The sequence below is a fragment of the Dipodomys merriami genome, unplaced genomic scaffold (genome assembly GCF_024711535.1).
Source record: "Dipodomys merriami isolate MVZ:Mamm:240054 unplaced genomic scaffold, mDipMer1.0.p SCAF_175, whole genome shotgun sequence".
Taxonomy (NCBI): Eukaryota; Metazoa; Chordata; class Mammalia; order Rodentia; family Heteromyidae; genus Dipodomys; species Dipodomys merriami.
Genome location: NW_027203104.1, coordinates 733,128 through 751,372, shown reverse-complemented (window position 1 = coordinate 751,372; position 18,245 = coordinate 733,128). Strand labels below are relative to the sequence as shown.

The window sequence follows — 18,245 nt, the reverse complement described above, 5'->3', positions numbered from 1 at the left end:
AGTTCAAGCTCTAGAACCAGCACCAGGACACACACACACACACACACACACACACACACACACACACACACACACACACACACACACACACACACACACACGAGAAATGAACAATATAATAAGAAGGAAAAAGAAGAAGAGAGAAGTCAATGAAATATTTTTAAGTAGTGGCTCATGCCTATAATCCTAGCTACTGTGGAAGCTGAAATTTTAGGATTGTGGTTCATAGTCAGCCTGGGCAGGAAGCTCCATGACACTTGGTTTTATGTGTGCCAGTTCTGGGGCCTGAACTTGTGCTGTTTTGCACAAGACTAGAACTATTCTACTTCCTAGCTCTTGGTGATTAATTGGAGCCTGCCCAGGCTGGCTTTGAACCACCATCCTCTGATTTTAGAGCCTGGGTAATGTCTGTGTTTTCCCATGAGAATCTTTTTTTTTTTTTGGTTGGTCATGGGGCTTGATCTCAGCCTGCACACTGTCCCTCAGCTCTTCAGCCAAGGCTAGTGCTCTACCACTTGAGCCACAGTGCCACTTCTGGTTTTCTGGTGGTTTATTGGAGATAACTGTTTCATGGACTTTCCTTCCCAGGCTGGCTTTGAAATGCAATCCTCAGATCTCAGCCTCCTGAGTAGCTAGAATTACAGGCATAAGCCACTGGCACCCAGCTTTTTTTTTCTTTTTTGTGGGTCGTGGGGCCCACTCTAGGTCTGGATGCTGTCCCTTAGCTCTTCAGCTCAAGTTGAGCACTTTACCACTGAGCCACCTTCCCAGCTCTGCCATGAGACACTTATCGCCTATGAATCACCAAATTTGCTTTACAAAGCCAGATGTTGAGATGTGGCTCAAAGTTTACAGCCTGTCAGCCTTGCTCAGGACAGGGGAGAGACTCCCACACAGTGACCTTGCCCTGATTTCAGGTCAAGGAACAGTAATCACTCCCTGTGTTCCAGCCCTAGGACCAGACCCAAAAAATAAATAACTCCCCATTTTCACTGTATTTGATGTTGGCATAATTTGTGAAGGGGAAGGGAAAAAACAAATTGCAGTAGGTGGACCTACTGCAACAATGAGATGTACAAGACATTATGTCGAAAAATGAACTTTACAACTTTTGCCTACGGGGGGAGGGTCGAGGGGGGATGGAGAATGTTGTATAAACAAAGCCATCAATGAAGCTGTGGCTCAAGCTGTCACAGTCTGCTAGCCTTGAGAAAAAAACAATACAAAAAAATGCTTCATTCACAGTGGCCCTGCCCTGACTTCAAGCAGAAGAGTGGCCATGTCATGAGTTTAAGCCCTAGCACCAAAAATAAATAAATAAATAAATAAATAAATAAATAAATAGAGCCAGAAATTTATCTATGGCTCAAGCCATGGAGACTGCTAGTCTTGAGAAAGAAAGGGAAAAACCTCAGACACAGTGGCTCTGCCCTGATTTTATGACTAGCAAAAGTGAAGGCCCTATGTTCACAGCCGTAGGACCAGCAATAAAGAAAAAACAAAAAAATAATACAAAACAACAACAACAACAACAAAAAACTTGGCAAAAACTTGGCAAAAAAGCCCAGATCCTGAGTTCAAGTCATAGGAACACACCTAAAATAAATGCAGAAAGAAAGAAAAATACATAAAGAGCCACAATTTGAACTGTGTCTTGAGGTGGGAAGCCTACTAGTCTTGAGAAAAAATTAGGAACAATGACCAGACCTTGAGTTCAAGTTCTATAACAAGCTCCAAAAAAAACAAAAAAACTCAAAACAAAAACCTCAGAAAGAATGACCAGGCCTAAATAATAAGCTAGATGGCATGAACTTATAAAAAAGAAAAAAGGAATAAAAAATTAAGTGAAAAGGAGGGCAAAAATATTAGAGGCAATTCAAGATTTTAAAAATATGGTTCACACCTATAATCCTACCTGCTCTGATGGCTGAAATCTGAGCATTTGTGTTTTGAATCCAGCTTGGGCAGGAGACTCCATGAGAATTCTTTTCACTTGTGCTATTCCTGGGCTTGAACTTGAGGAGTTTTGCTCAAGGGTAGATCTCTACTGCTTCCTACCTATTGCTGGTTAATTGGTAAAAAAGTCTCATGGATTTTCATGCCTAAGATGGCTTTGAAACTTGGCTCTCAACTTTCAAGACTCTGAATCATCATCTTGGCTTCCTGTAGTACTCTTTTCCTTTCTGTACTCTTTGTCAGTTGTGGGGTTTGAACTCAGGACCTGTGTGCTGTCCCTGAGCCTCTTGTACTCAAGGCTTGTGCTCTACCACTTGTGCCATAGCACCACTTCTGGGTTTTGAGTGGTTAATTGGACATGAGTTTCACAAGGGGACTGGGAAGGTGGCTCAGTGGTAGAGCGCTTGCCTTGCATGCCTGAGACCCTGGGTTCGATTCCTTAGCACCACATAAGCAGAAAAAAAAAGCCAGAAGTGGCACTGTGGCTCAAGTGGTAAAGTGCTAGCCTTGAGCTGAAGTACTGAGGGACAGTGCCCAGGCCCAGAGTTCATGTCCCACGTCTGGACCCCCCCCCCCAAAAAAAAGAAAGAGTCTCACAAGGACTTTTCTGCCTGGGCTGGCTTCAAACTGAGATCCTCAGATCTCAGCCTCCTCAGTAGTTAGAGCCATAGGACATTTATCTCATATTAACCACCAAAAAAAAAAAAAATGATGAGCTATGGTTCACGTTCTAAAACTTATATCCTAGAGGGGGGAAAAACCCAACAACTCAAGAAGACTGGCAGGTCAAGCCCTAGGATCACCATAAAAAATAAAAATAAAAACCAGGGCTGGGAAGGTGACTCAGTGGTAGGGTGCTTGCCTTGGATGCATGAGGCCCTGGTTTGATTCCTCAACAACACCTAAGCAGAAAAAAAAATAAGCTGGAAGTGGTGGTGTGACTCAAATGGTAGAGCACTAGCCTGGAGCTGAAGAACTGAGGGACAGCACCCAGGCCCAGAGTTCAAACCCCATGACCAACCAAAATAAATAAATAAAAGCCAAATACAAAGAAATAAAAACAACAATCAAAAATAAAAAGGAAAAGTTGTGCATTGGCCAAAGTTGTAGTGCCCGCTAACTTGGGGGGGGGGGAGCATGGAGACTGGCCAGGCCACTTTGAAGCCCTGGGACTAGCACAAAGAACAACAACAACAAAAAGGCAGAAAGTGAGCTTTGGCTCAAATAGTAGACTATCAGCTTTAAGCCAAAAACAAAAACTAAACAAGACTGACCAGGCCCTGAGTTCAAGCCCTAGGTCCAGAACCAAAACATAAGAAAAACTTAGCTAGGTGCCAGTGGTTTACACCAGTAATCCTAGCTACTCATACTCAGGAGGCTTAGTTCTGAGGATCACAGTTTAATGAAAGAAAGGAAAGTCCGAGAAATATAATAAACTACTCAGAAAAAGCTGGAAGTGGTGCTGTGGCTGAAGTTGTAGAGTGTTAGTTAGCCTTGAGCAAAAGAAGCTCAGAGAGGGCTGGGAAGGTGGCTGGCTCAGTGGTAGAGCATTTGCCTTGCATGCATACGGCCCTGGGTTTGATTCCTCAGTACCACATAAGCAAAAAGAAAAAAGCCGGAAGTGGTATTGTGGCTCAAGGGGTAGAGTGCTAGCCTTGGGCTGAAGAGTTGAGGGAAAGTGCCCAGGCCCAGAGTTCAGGCCCCATGACCGCACTCCCCCCCCCCCAAAAAAAAAGAAGCTCAGGGACGGTGACCAGGCAGAAGAGTTCAAGCCCCATGACCGGCAAAAAGAAACAAAGAAAGGGCTGGGAAGGTGGCTCAGTGGTAGAGTGCTTGCCTTGCATGCCTGAGGCCCTGGGTTCGATTCCTCAGCACCACATAAGCAAAAAGAAAAAAGCCAGGAGTGGCACTGTGACTCAAGTGGTAGAGCGCTAGCCTTGAGCTGAAGAGCTGAGGGACAGTGCCCAGGCCCCGAGTTCTGGCCCCACGACTGGACCAAAAAAAAAAAAAAGATTAAAAAAAAAAAAAAGAAACAAAGAAAAAAGAAAGTAATTAAGCTGTGGCAAAAGGTTTGAAGCCTGCTAGCCTGGAGAAAAAAGGTAAAAAATGTAAACAAATTAAAAAGTAATTATTCCCAGAACCACACACTCCAGTGCACTTTTCCCTACATCATTAGTGTGCAGACAACCAGCCCAATGCCCCTGCTATATCCTATGTCTCAATGCCAAAAATTTCAATTATTTGAAAACTGCCTTCCAAGACTTCCCACATGGGGACCACATAGAGAATTATGGACCACATGGCAATTATTGACCTCAAAAATATTTATTAACATGATTTCTTTTATTCTTGTGATTTTTCTATGTCCTTCTCATCATTACTTCCCTAGCACCTAGCAAATTACCTAGAATTAAGAGACATAGCTGTTTACTGAACATCTACATGTATATTTAGGATACTAAGCTAGTTTCAATGGGGTCATCAACACTGAACAGTTTTTACAATGAGCCTCATACTTTGTAAAAAACAAAACAAAACAAAACACATTTAACCCTCAAGAACTCTACATTTGTCATTGGGCAGTCACTCATACCTGTCATCTTAGCTACTAAAGGGAAGGAGGTGCTTGTGTTGTTCAAAAATATTGATGTTATAAAGATAAGGAAAAGCTGAGAAATTATTATAGACTAAAAGAGATCAAGTATATACAACTACATATAATTCATGATCATGTATTGATTTAGTACTGGAGAAAAAAATTGATAGGGACAGAATTGAGTCAATTGGCAAAACTGGAATATAGACAAAAGATTAAGGAAAAGTATGGAATTGTGATTAATTTACTGAAGCTGATAATTACACTGTGGCTATGTAATAACGGGACATTTTTGTCCTGAGATCAAGATTAAAATATGTAGGAATAGAGGACTACGAAATATACAAGTTAATCTCAAATATATGTCCACAAAGAGAATATACATGCAAGCATAAGTGATTAAATGAATGAAGAAAAATGTTAACCAATTGAATTTGCATAAAAAGTACAAAAATATTGTCTATATTCTTTTTGAGACTTTTCCTAAATTTGACCATTTTTAAACAATACTAGATTGAATAGTGAAGAGATGCACTTGAACTGAAGAAGATGAGTTCCTGAAGAATGTTCTGAGAGGAGAATGCAAACATTGGGGGATAAGATTAAAAGATCAAGTGTTAATATGAAAATTATGGAAATCCAAACATTCAGACTACAACAATAAAGTACCAAGAGTAACAAAATTCACATGCACAGAAAATAACTCAGGCCTACTGTGGGTTGAGGGAAGGCAAGAGGCATGAATGGTTTAATGGCCCCAAATTTTTTTGAGGATGATGGATATGTTTGGGATAAGATAAAGGTGATGGTTCTACAATACTGGAAATGTACTGAATGTCACTGAATTGTGGTTATAATAATAAATGTATTACTATTTCCCTATAAAGAGTGAAAAATCATCCCAGTTTAGAGGCTACTGTTTCCAGGAAACTCTCTGACATTATATATTCACAGGAAACTGTATTCTTTCTTTCTTACATTCAGTAGATTTTTAAATATGTATTTCTTTAAGTTTTTTTTTTCTTTTTCAAGTAGAACCTTGATAGCATAGGCCGGCCTGGAATTTGCATTTCTGCTGTTTTGTTCCTTGAGGAATGTCTTTCTTCTACCCAAGACATTCCATAATAAAATTTATATTCTAATAACAAAAAAAAAGACCAGTGTTATGTTCCTTACCCTACGACTTAGGAAGAAACAGGACATCCTGACTTACATCAGCTCCCTCTGTCCAGAAAGCATGTGTGCCTGGGGCTTACTGGTTTATAGAATGTCTCCAGAGCCTGGAAAAGATAGGCATAAAAGGAAAAAGCATCTCATGTCTTGTGCATGAGCAGGCAACCAAATATATGTTATATTAAATATTTCTCTGGATATAGAACCTCCCTGCCCACTTTGACCTTGGATATGCACATAGCTCACAAGTCACCAGCGAAGAGCAAGGCTTTGCCAAAGGCTCTTACTTCCGTATGGTAAATGGTCACTATCTCAGTGTCACAAATAAATGAGTCAAAATCACAAAGAAGTAATAACTTACCCTGGCAAGTTTGTCTGGTTTACAGGAGATGTTCAGCTGGGAAAACAGCTCTGTTATCTCTTCAGAAAAAATCTTCATCCCCTGAAAAAAACAAAGTCGCACATGAAAAACATTCCAGCAAAACTGCTGAGGATCACAAGAAAGGTGAGAAGGAAGAGGAGTAAGGCAGCAGAAGTATTCATAACAATTTAATGAGCATGGAATATGAGTGCTTATAGAATTTTTTCCTTTCCTTCTGAAGGTTTTATGATGCATTGTTATCATTATCCAGTCTTTCACTATTAAACTTAAATGTCCAATTAAGACAAACATTTCTGAGACTTCTTCCACCACTGGTTAAGCTGAAGCTACAGGTGTTAGGAATAATAATAATCACTCGGCCTTCTGAGATTTCTGGGCAGACTTTGTGGCTTTGCCAGCTCCAGCAGACTTCTTGTCCACAGCTTTGATACCACACACAGCAACTGTCTCCTATCACAAATAGCAAGATGACCCAGAAGAGGATAGTCAGAGAAGCTCTCCACATACACAAGGCTTGCTGGAACCATATGAACCATGACAGCATCAGTAGACTTCAGGAATTTGGGACTAGCTTCCAACTTCTTACAAGATCTGCATTCAAGCTTCTCTTTCCAGTCAGTAAACTTGCAAGCAATTTAAGCTGAGTGACAATCCAGGACAGAGGCATAGTTAGCACTGATTTGGCCTGGATGGTTCAGGAAGGTCACCTGAGCAGTGAAGCTAAATGCTTCCTTGGGTGGATCATTCTTGTTGTCACCACCACTGTTGCCACTCCAAACATCTTTGGCTGACATGCTTATAGAATTTTTTTGTGTTTGGGGCTGGGGGTTTAGCCCAGCAGAAGGGCTCCCGCCTGGCGCGCGCAAGGCCCTGGGTTCGGTTCTCAGCCCTGGTAAAAAAAAAAAAAAATTTTTTTGTGCATAGCATGTCGATAGATGTTCTTAATGGGCTTATAAGACAGGTGAGCATTATCACACTTTGGCTATAAAGATAATGAAGGCTGAAAGAGGTCAAGAATCTCCACAAGATTTCTTAGCAAAGATTAGTAGTTAAACCTTGGCCTCCACTCTCAATGCTCTTTGCATCACATTATAGAAGAATGAATAGAGAGTATGAAGCAGATATTGTATAAAGAAAATGGAATTCAGGGATGGGAATGTGGTTTAGTAGTAGAGTGTTTGCCTAGCATGCATGAAGCCTTGGTTTTGATTCCTCAGTACCACACAAACAGAAAGAGACACAAATGACACTGTGGCACAAGTGCTAGAGCACTAGCCTTCAGCACAAAGAGGCTCAGGGACAGAGCCCAGGCCCTGAGTTCAAGCCCCAGGACCAGAAAAAAAAAAGAAAAGAAAAAGAATAAAAGAAAATGGAATTCAAGTTGGGACAGTAAGATTCCAGGAGAATCCAGGTTATCCAAGAAAATGGGAAGAGTTTCAGACAGAGAAAATGAGTACCAAGATTAGGGGGTGAAAGCATATCAGGAAGTTTAGTATGATCACAGCATTTAATGTAAACAAAGGAAAAAAGCAACAAAGTAGGATCCAGCAAAAACTGGGCCTTTACACCCTAGTAAGATTTCAAAGTTTCTACTAAAGAGATGAGGAACCACTGAATGATTTTTAGAACAGAGACAAGTAAGATCAAATTTAAATCAAAGGAAAATCATTTTAGTGGCTGAGTAGCAAACTGATCAGCACGAATCTAGGAACAAAAAAGGAAGTGAAATTGAGGCAATAATCCATGATCCAAGTAAGACATGGAGATGTTTTAAATCAGGGGGAGAAAGGATTAATGTTGGAAGGGTGCTAAGGAAAATGTTGAAATTATCCTGATGATGGGAAAACAGAACACCTCACTGAAAAAACATGCAAACCTATGGGTAAGTCAAGAGCAAACTATACAGTATGTTCACAAATAAAATTAAATTAAAAAAAAAAAGAAAAAAAAGAGCAAACTATAATCGACAGCCAAACAAACTGTCAGGAAATATTCCTTCTCTCTTTACACACGTACATCCTATCCATTCACCCCCTTTGAGACCAGCCTAAGGTTTTAGCCTTTAGAATCTATGTATTTCCTAATGAGCAGTCTATAGCTTCAAAGGGCAAATTATTACTGCTTTATCTGGCCATTGTCCCCAAAAATTCCCAGAGTTGGGGGGAGGAATGTATCATGGCTCATTTGTCCTTCTCCCTTGGCATTTAAGAGAAAGAATTAAAATGATTTAGCAATCCCAAGTATAACATGGAATGTGAAGGTGATCTCATTAATACCATCCTTACACATAACTCATTTAAGCAACATTTAACTATATCCTAATATGAAAAATATCTAAAACCTGACTTGTAGGTTGTCATCCAACTAAATCCCACTGGGTGCAAAAAATTAATCTGAAAACATAATGACATACTTATATCACAAAAAATTGACAAAATGATCCAATAGCATGCAGAAATTTTTTCACATATTCATCTCATTCTGTTCTAAAAATTATTTAGTGTATACTTAGAATGTAAATATTATTTCAATATATACATTTAATTTACAAATGTTCAGATATACAATGTTTGAGTGTTAAATAAACTTTTTTGGTAGATGTTATGAACAAAAAGAGGCAGGTCACTACTGTGGCTCATGCCTGTAAACCTAGCTATTTGGGAGGTTGAGAATGGAGGATTATAATTTGAGGTCAGTCTTGGCAGCACAGTTTGTGAGATCCCCTTCTCAGCCATAGCCTGGTACAGTAGTATGTGCTCATCCTCCTACACTAATGTGAGAGGCCAAAATTAAGAGGATCTCACTTCCAGCCCAGCCTGGGCAGAAAATTTTAGGAGATTTCATCTCAACAGAGACGCTGGACACAGTGGCAAGTGCCTGTGATCCTAACAATGACAGGAAGACTGAAATCGGTAATTGTAGTTCAGGCATGCATCCAGGAAGGAAACCAGACTCGCCCTGAAAACAGTCAAGGGAAAGCAGGGCCCAAGGCATGGCTCAGTGGTAGACTGCCTGCTTACTAAGTTTGAGTGTGCTGAGTTCAAACCCCAGTACCATCATAAACAAAGGAAAACAATGGTGGAAGATCGCTAACAAATACTCTCCACAGAATTAAGTATATATTGGGTAGGAGTGTGGTCCAGTATTAGGCTAGGGGTGTAACTCCATGGTAGAGTACTTGCCCGAGGCTTTGCATTGGGTGACTGGCATTGAGGTGAGGAGAAATTGAATTGAAAATATGTAGGATGGTAATGAGCTACTCAGGAGGCTGAGACCTGGAGGATGGACGTTTAAAGCCAGCCAGGCAGAAAATTCTCTGTAGATCTATCTCCACTTAGCAAGAAAAAGACAGACTGATGTCTTGGTTCAGATTAGTAAGACATCAGGTGAGTTCAAGCTGTGGTCCTGGCACCAAAAACAACAATAACAAAATAAATAAATAAAAGAATAAAGTGTTGGCTTTGGAGGGACTTTGGAAGAAGGCAGGACTCTCCCAAAATCGGAAAACATATTCTTAGGCAAAGGGATGGCAAGGACCAAGAATGCTGATAGAAAAAGTTGACCAACACTACCACAACAGCAGGTTCCTACCTTTATCCCCCATTAGCTCTTTCTATTTTTTCAGCTTCATTAAGATATCATTAAATGCCAACATCACTGCTGAATTCACAAAAAAATATAACTGAGAAGGGCTGGCACAGAGTGAGAAGAGTTGGACAGGAGTCTGTTTTCAGAGTCATTTCTGGTGAACGTACTAGACAAAAATAAATGTACTCATAATCTTGCCCATGTAATTGTAACCCCTCTGTACAGTATTTTCACAATAAAAAAAATAAAATAAAATAAATCCAACTGTTTAGAAAATCCCCCAGAGTCCTCTGAATGGTATTTAAAGATCAGGATTCCCATTCCTACACAGAACAGATGCTGATTACATGAACAAATGCAGTTAATTGCACAAAATAGTTTATAAATAATACAACTGTCATATTAAGGACTAATTAGAAAGAATGCAACTATCTAAACACATCACAATGGCTTTATATGTTTCCTAAGTTAAGACTTCTAAAAAGCAGATTTTTTAATCTATTATATCTTTGGAATCATGAAAATAATTACCATCTCTTGCTTATGATTATTATGCCACTTATTGAATACATTATTTCTTTTTTTTGCCAGTCTTGGGGTCTGAACTCTAGGCCTGGGCCCTGTCCCTCAACTCTTCAGCTCTTCAGCTCAAGGCTAGTGCTCTACCACTTGAGCCACAGTGCCACTACTGGCTTTTTCTGCTTCTGTGATACTGAGGAATCGAACCCAAGTCCTCATGCATGCAAAGCAAGCACTCTACCACCGAGACACCTTCCCAGCCCCTGAATACAGTATGTCATTTAGGACTTATTTTAACAACCTGTAAGGAATTAGATTGGGTTGCCTTACAGATGAGAAAAGAGCTCAGTATCGCAGGTCACATGGCTCTAGTAAATGACAAGATCTTCATTTTGACACAGTGGATAACTCCAAAGCCCATCATAGTTAACTGCCATCTCAATACTTCAGAACAACATTAAGAACTATGTTCAAAAAACTTTATTCTTTTTTTAGTGCAAGTCCTGGGGCATGAACTCAGGGCCTGGGTGCTGTCCCTGAGTTTCTTCAGCTCAAATCTAACACTCTATCACTTGAGGTACAGCTCCACTTTGGGCTTTTGGTAGTTAATTGGAGATCAGAGTCTCACAGACTTTGCTGGTGAGCTGTCTTTAAACCCAGATCCTGGACTCAGCTTCCTGAATAGCTAAGTTTACAGGTGTGAGCCACCAGTACCTGGTCAGAAAACATTTTCCAATCAGGAATCATGCTTTTACATAGACTAAGGAGTCATTTAGTAGTAATATGTTATTCAACTGTCTAGTCTGACTTCTTAAACACAATGCTGAAGACAACAAACAAAAAAGAAAATGTCCCAGTCTGATAAAATCCATAGTAAAGGAGTAAGAAAAGTCCCTCACTGAGAAATGTTCGCTCTCTCTGTAGAAAACTTGAAGACTAGTTATTTTACAGTTGATTAGAAATAGAAAAAATCAAATGAGGTTTAGAGGATATCAGTGGCAAGCACATTGACAGTTCAAAAAGTAAAACAGAGAGCCATCTTTAAAAGCACTGACATTTGGAAATTTTTAATCTGGCAGTTCTCAAATATGCTAGTCTCAGGACCTCTTAATACTCTTAAAATTTTGAGAGCTCCCAAAGAGCTAATTAAAAAGGTAAGGTGGCTCAGTGGTAGAGTGCTCGCTTTGCATGCATGAAGTCCTGGGTTCAATTCCTCAGCACCACATAAGCAGAAAAAGCCAGAGATGGCACTGTGGCTCAAGTGGTAGAGCGTTAACCTTGAGCTGAAGAGCTGAGGGACAGTGCCCAGACCCAGAGTTTAGGCCCCACAATGGACAAAAAAACAATGTAAGTAGAGCCAGGAACTGGTGGCTCTCACCAGTAATCCTAGCTACACACTCAGGAGACTGAGATTTATAGATTGCTATTAAAAGCTAGCTTGAACAGGAAAGTCAATGAGATTCTTATCTCTAATAAACTACTCACAAAACAAAACAAAACAGAACCCCAGAAGTACAGCTATGACTCAAGTAGTAGACTGCAGCTCAGGATCAATGCCTAAGTGCTGAATTCAAGCCCCAGGACTGGCACAAAAATAAATAAATAAAAAATAGGGGATACACATGCATGAGCACGCACGCACACACACACACACACACACACACACACACACGAGAGAGAAACAGACACAGACAAATATGTTAAAAAGTAGAATTCAGACAATGAGCAAAGCATCAGGTATTGAGCCCTAGTTTCAAAACCCAAACAAAAGAAAAATTAGAACTCAAGTGCTTATGGTAGCTTTGTAAACTTAAGAAAAAAAAACACTGGGGATGGGAAGGTGGCTCAGTGGTAGAGTGCTTGTCTTGTATGCATGAGGCCTTGAGTTCAATTACTGAGCACCACATAAGCAGAAAAAGCTGGAAGTGGTGCTGTGGCTCAAGTGTTGGGACACTAGCACTGAGCTAAAGAGCTGAGGGTCAGCACCCAAGCCCAGAGTTTACTCCCCACAACTGACCAAAAAGAAAAAAAAAGAAAGAAAAAAACACTTATTAATATACATTTATTGAAAAATAACTGTATTTTCCAAAAAAGGTAAAATTTCAGCAGAATAATACTATTGTTTTACATCTTTAATAAATCTCTTTATCCTTTAGCCTAATGAAAAACACCTGTATTCTCTTATCTGCTTTTATACTCAGTCTATTGGGTTATGTTGTTTTAAGTATATGAAGAAAATCTACCTTACAAAGTCACTTAGTTAGAAAAGGAAGAAGTATTTTAGTAGCCTTCTCAGATTATCAGTAAAGCTAATGCTGGCATATTCCTTAATACTACACTAAAACTCAACTATTGGTCATCTCCTAAAACTTAGTTGTAATGAGATACATAGCAATGGGCCTGAAGCTATACCATAAGATTTTCTGCATGGATGTATTAAATTAAAATCCATTAGTCTTCTTTTGCCTGTACATGATTTGCTAACATCACACATTAAATAATGGGAAAATACTCACACTGAGTCATACAAATCTTCCAAATGCTGACCAACTGTCCTGAAAACAATGAATATAGCTGTTATTATCAACACAGATTTCATCAGCATAGTCTGTAAACAGCACTGGGAAGCTACAAAGCTCAACAGAGCAATAAATACATTCTACAAAATTGAAACTTAGTTTGAATGTGTATCATGACTCATACATAGTTACTTTTCTTGTCATAAAGGCTCATTTCATTCACTTTCAAGAAATGTTCACCAAACAGAATTCTAGTCTCTATGACCACTTGTATACTTCAGAGTGAAAATGTCATTCCATGGCAAAGTAAATAGTTCAATTAAACGCTACAAATGGGCCAGGCACTGGTGGCTCATGCCTGTAATCCTAGCTACTCAGGAAATTAAGATCTAAGGATCATGGTTCAAAGTCAGCCCAGGCAGAAAAGTCTGTGAGACTCTTATCTCCAATAAACTACTCAGAAGGAGCCAGAAGTGGTGCAGTGGTTCAAGTGGTAGAGCACTACCCATGAGCAAAAAAAAGCTTAAGGCAAGCCCTGAGTTCAAATCCTAGGACCAGCTTAATAAAAAAGAGACAAAACTGAATTCATTGGATTCTACTTTCTTAAAATAGCCAATTAACAAAGAATATGTCTTAGAAATATATCTAATTAAATGTTAAAGTAAAACAACCCTTAAGATTCATTTGTCCAGAAATTACATTTTATATTAATTGCCACATTACCTAATTACTGTAAAAAATGAGCAGCTTTAAAATTCATATTTTCTAAGAGACACAGTCTTTAAATTGTGGAGGCGGGGAGGGGGAAGAGTGTCACTCACATTTTAGGTACTACCACCTTTCCTGCCTCAATTCAAGATGGGATTAAGGGTCCCACAAGTCACGAGGTACAGATGAAGTATCCAGAGATATAAAGAAACATCAGTCAAACTGAGGACGAACTCTGAAAAGAGCAATCTTTAACTGTAATCACTGGCAGGAGTATATGAACAATATCAGTATGAAGGATGCTAAGAGGAGTCTGACAGGAAAAAAAGATGACATAAGCAACAGGCTGACATGTCTGAACAACTAGACCGGGGGAAAGTTGCAAAAAGGATTCTACATGAAAATTCTCACTGCAACGAAAGAGAGAGATGCAGGGTACCAGTGACTATCCCGTCAGGCAGCTACTCAGGCAGCTGAGATCTGTGGGTCATAGTTGGAAGCCAGCCTAGGAAGAAAACTCCATGAGTCTCCTATCTCTAATCACAAAAAAAAAACCTGGAAGTAGAGGTGTGGCTCAAGTCCTTAAAGGCCTAACTTTAAGCAAAGAAGCTCAGGGACAGCAAGCAGACTTTGAGTTCAAGCCCCAGAACCAGCACAGGCGTCATGCGCGCACACATACACACACACAAATTACTCTAGTTTACTCAAAGGCAAAATATAAATACACTGCATCTTCCCAATCAGATTCTGAATTTTCATATTGCCTTTTTTCTCTTCTTTCTCTTCCTCATAAAATTCTGCTAGGGAAAATGTGTCTGAGGTATTCTAATTCAAATATTATAGCCTCTAATTCTTCTCCACTCAGAGAATTAAGGACAGATTTCACCTGAATGAAGATAATAAAATATTGTGTAAATATTAATGAAAAATATCTCACAAGGAGAAAAGACTGAAGAGCTCATGCCAGCACAGCTCTGTGTTTGTGTGTGTGTTGATCCTAGGGCTTGAACTCAAGGCCTGAGTGCTCAAGTCTAGCAATCCATTATTTGAACCACAGCATGACTTCCAGCTTTTTGGTGGTTAATTGGAGATAAAAGTTTCACAGACACTCTTACCTGAGCTGGCTTCACACCATAATCATCAGATTTCAGTCTCCTAAGTAGCTAGGATTGTAGTACTCAGTTCTATTGTTTTTGCAGGTCCTGGAGCTTGAACTCAGGGCCTGGCAGCTATCCCTGAGGCTCTTTGTTCTCAAGGATAGTGCTATACCATTTGGAGCTACAACAGATTTCCAGCTTTCTGAGTTGTTTATCAAAAATAACCTGTCTGGCCTGGCTTTCAACTAACCTCAGATCTCAGCCTCCTGAGCTAGGATTAGAGCCAGAACATTTTTTTAATAATCATAACAATAAAGGGTAGATATTATAGAAAAGTAGATAGAATTTGTATTTCCAAAATTAATATAGGCCAGAAGATAACTGAAAATTATCAATGCTTAAGCATGACTTCGAAGCCCAGACAGAAAAAGCCATGAAACTCTTATCTCCAATAAACCACCAGAAAAAAATACCGAAAGTGGCACTGTGGCTCAAGTGGTAAGTGCCTGCCTTGGGCTGAAGAGCGGAGGAGGAGGAAGAGGGGGGGGAGGGGGAGGGGGAGGGGGAGGGGGAGGGGGAGGAGGAGGAGGAAAGAATGGCTTAGATTATCAGAGGAGATGAACTAAAAGGAAATTATATACAAATTAGCAGCTATAACAGGCTTTTTGACAACTAAAAACCCATGACACTGGAGAAAAAACAGAAAATGAAAGACTAAGGTGAAAGAAAAGGATATCTGATATTAAGACCTCTGTTCTTTTTCTATAATTTTAAGAGAAATACATTTGACTTACTCAATATTTCTAACAATTAAACAGTAGGGGATTTTTTTCTATTATAATATTTCCAGCGACCCACATCTCCTTCAGAGACACATTTCATCTTCCAAATATACAAAGTGAAAAGAAACCATGCAACGTTTCTTCTTTGAAGACTCTTTTCAGCTGGGAGTTTGGGATTGGAATTACCTTTTTTTCACTTTCTTGGGAAAGCATCTCTAGAACTTCTAGATGTTCTTGAAGTTCATCAAAGGGTAGCCCACTATGAGATTTCTTATCTGTTTCCATGGCTACCTCATTGGAGGTCCTTAGCTCTTCTTTCTCTTATAAAACCTAAAACGAGATGGAAGCATAGATGCAGCAAATAATAAGAGCTCAAGGGTAAGTTTTAAGAGTGGAGAGAAACAAAGCTGAGACAAGTTCCAGTATAGAGTGCTGCTCTTCATGCCTGGTATAGCAAATCAAATTCACTAAGGATCAGGAGCTGCATGGGAAAAAAAGAAGCTAAACAAAATTTGATGCTAGACAGCATCACCCAAGGAGCCACATGCACTTCTAAAAGTGGTTTCAACATTAACCTAATAAGCAATCTTGATAGCGCTCAGGGTTTTTCACTGCACTGACAGAGGCTACTGCAGAAAGAAAAGAGCTGTTCATTTGTATAAGCATTACAGCTCTCACTGCACATCCAACCCATAAAAAATGCCTTAATTTTATAATGCATTGAAAATTCTTTGCAAGGAAACACACTAACAAAGTCCCAAGGTAACAAAGGAAAAAATTCAAATTAAAAAAAAAACATACCACATGAACAATAGAAAACAGCAATCAAACCAGTAAAGGTAACAGTACCTGAGACAATGTAGAATTCCGGTACATCAGATCCTTGGTCATTTTAAATACAGGATCCCCTTCTGCTATTACATCTATTGTCTTCACAACGAATTCTAAGGCATCTAAACCCCCACTAATAATGTCCTTTCCCTAGAAAGCAACATAAATGTCATTACTACAAAACTGGGAAAACACATTTGCATGTTTTGTGGGGGTTTTGTGTCAGTCCAGGGGCTTAAAAATCAGGGCCTAGGTGATGTCTATGAGCTTTTTTTCCTCAAGGATAGTACTCTACCACTTGCACAACAGCTCCACTTCCTGCTTTGTTTGCTGGTTAATTAGAGAGAAGAGTCTTGCAGACTTTCCTGCCTGGGCTGGCTTTGAACCACAATCCCCAGATCTCAACTTACTGAGGAGCTAGGTTTACAAGCATGAGCCACCAGTGTCCAACCATTTATATGTTTCAATTCTTTAAGAGTGATCTACAATACTAAGCACTGGGAAGAATGTGGAACAGTAAGAGTAATACACACTGCATGTAGAAACATAGTAGGTTCTCCTCTTTGGAAAACTGCTGCCAGTATCTACTATAGCTGCATATGTACAGTGGTTCATCAGAAGACATTACAAGGCTGGGAATGTAGCCTAGTAGTACAATGCTTGCCTAGCATGCATGAAGCCCTAGGAACAATTCCTCAGTACAACATACACAGAAAAGGCAGGAAATGGCACTGTGGCTCAAGTGGTAGAGTGATAACCTTGTGCAAAAGAAGCTCAGGGACAGTGCCTGGGCCCTGAGTTCAAGCCCCAGTACTGGCCAAAAAAATATATGTATATATATATATTCAGAGTAGCAGTATTTGTAATAGCTATAACATGGAAACTATTTCAATGCTTAAAAACTGTGGAATAAATAAAATATAACATAGTGACAAAATGGAATACCACATCCAAAATGCAACATGGTCAAATGATACAAAAATGTTGTGAAAGAAGTTAGATACAAAATGTACTATAAGTATATAAAGTATAAAAGCAAACAAAATAAATATAAGATAAAAGTCAGGACTATAGTTATCTTCCTAGAAGAAGGGGCATACTATCTCTTAAAGAATCTGAACAAGTTCACATTATGAAAATGCACTGTTTTAATTTACAGTATGAAAATTAAGAAAAATATAAAGCATAAAGCTAAAGTATAACCAAGTATTGTAGTACATGCCTATAATGCCAATACTCCAGCGACTAAGGCATAAGTATTGTAAGTCTGAGGCCATCCTAAGCTACATTCATATCCAGTTCAAGGATGCCAGGCTACACAGTGAAAAGAATGAAAAGAGAATCCAAAGACACAGTGTATGCCTGTAATCACAGCTGCTTACAAAGTAGAGGCAGAATTGTAGCCCAAAGCCGGCACAAGCAAAAGCCAGTAATTGGATCCAAAAACAAACTAGCTATTTCTGCTTTCTAGTTGCCATGATATGATTGATTCTGCTTTGCCATGCCTTTCCTGCCATTATGAACTGACATCTCTGAGAACATAGATCAAAATAAATAACTGCTCCCTGTAGATAGATAGATAGACAGAGAGAGAGAGAGAGAGAGAGAGAGAGAGAGAGAGAGAGAGAGAGAGAGAGAGAGAGAGAGAGAGAGAGAGAGAGAGAGAGAGAGAGAGAGAGAGGGGCAGAAGAAAGGACTAAAGATGTGGCTCAAGTGGTACTTCATATTGCCAAAATAAATAAACAAAAGTTACAATAGCCAGGCAGTGGTGTCTGGTGACTCATGCCTGTAATCCTAGCTTCTCAGCTACTCTGAAGACTGAGATCTGAAGATCACAGTTCAAAGCCTCCCAGGCAGGAAAGTCCATGAGATTCTTATTTCCAAATAACTTCTCAAAAAATTTAGGGAATAGCGCTGTGGCTCAAGTGGTGGAGCACTAGCCTTAAGTACATAAAGGGTCAGGGACAACACCCAAGTCCTGAGTTCAAGCCCCACAACTGGCAAAAGAAAAAAATATTGATCTACACATAGTAAACATTTTTCTAAACAAGAGGAAACTATAGTCAGAAACAGATCAATGGTTGGCCAATGCTG

At 39.5% G+C, this 18,245-nt stretch overlaps 1 pseudogene; it reads right to left on the bottom strand.

Moving 5' to 3' along the window:
- Positions 1 to 5,162: 5,162 nt before the first annotated feature.
- LOC138829684 (protein FAM114A2-like) overlaps positions 5,163 to 18,245 on the bottom strand; it is a 32,890-nt pseudogene continuing 19,807 nt past the window's right edge.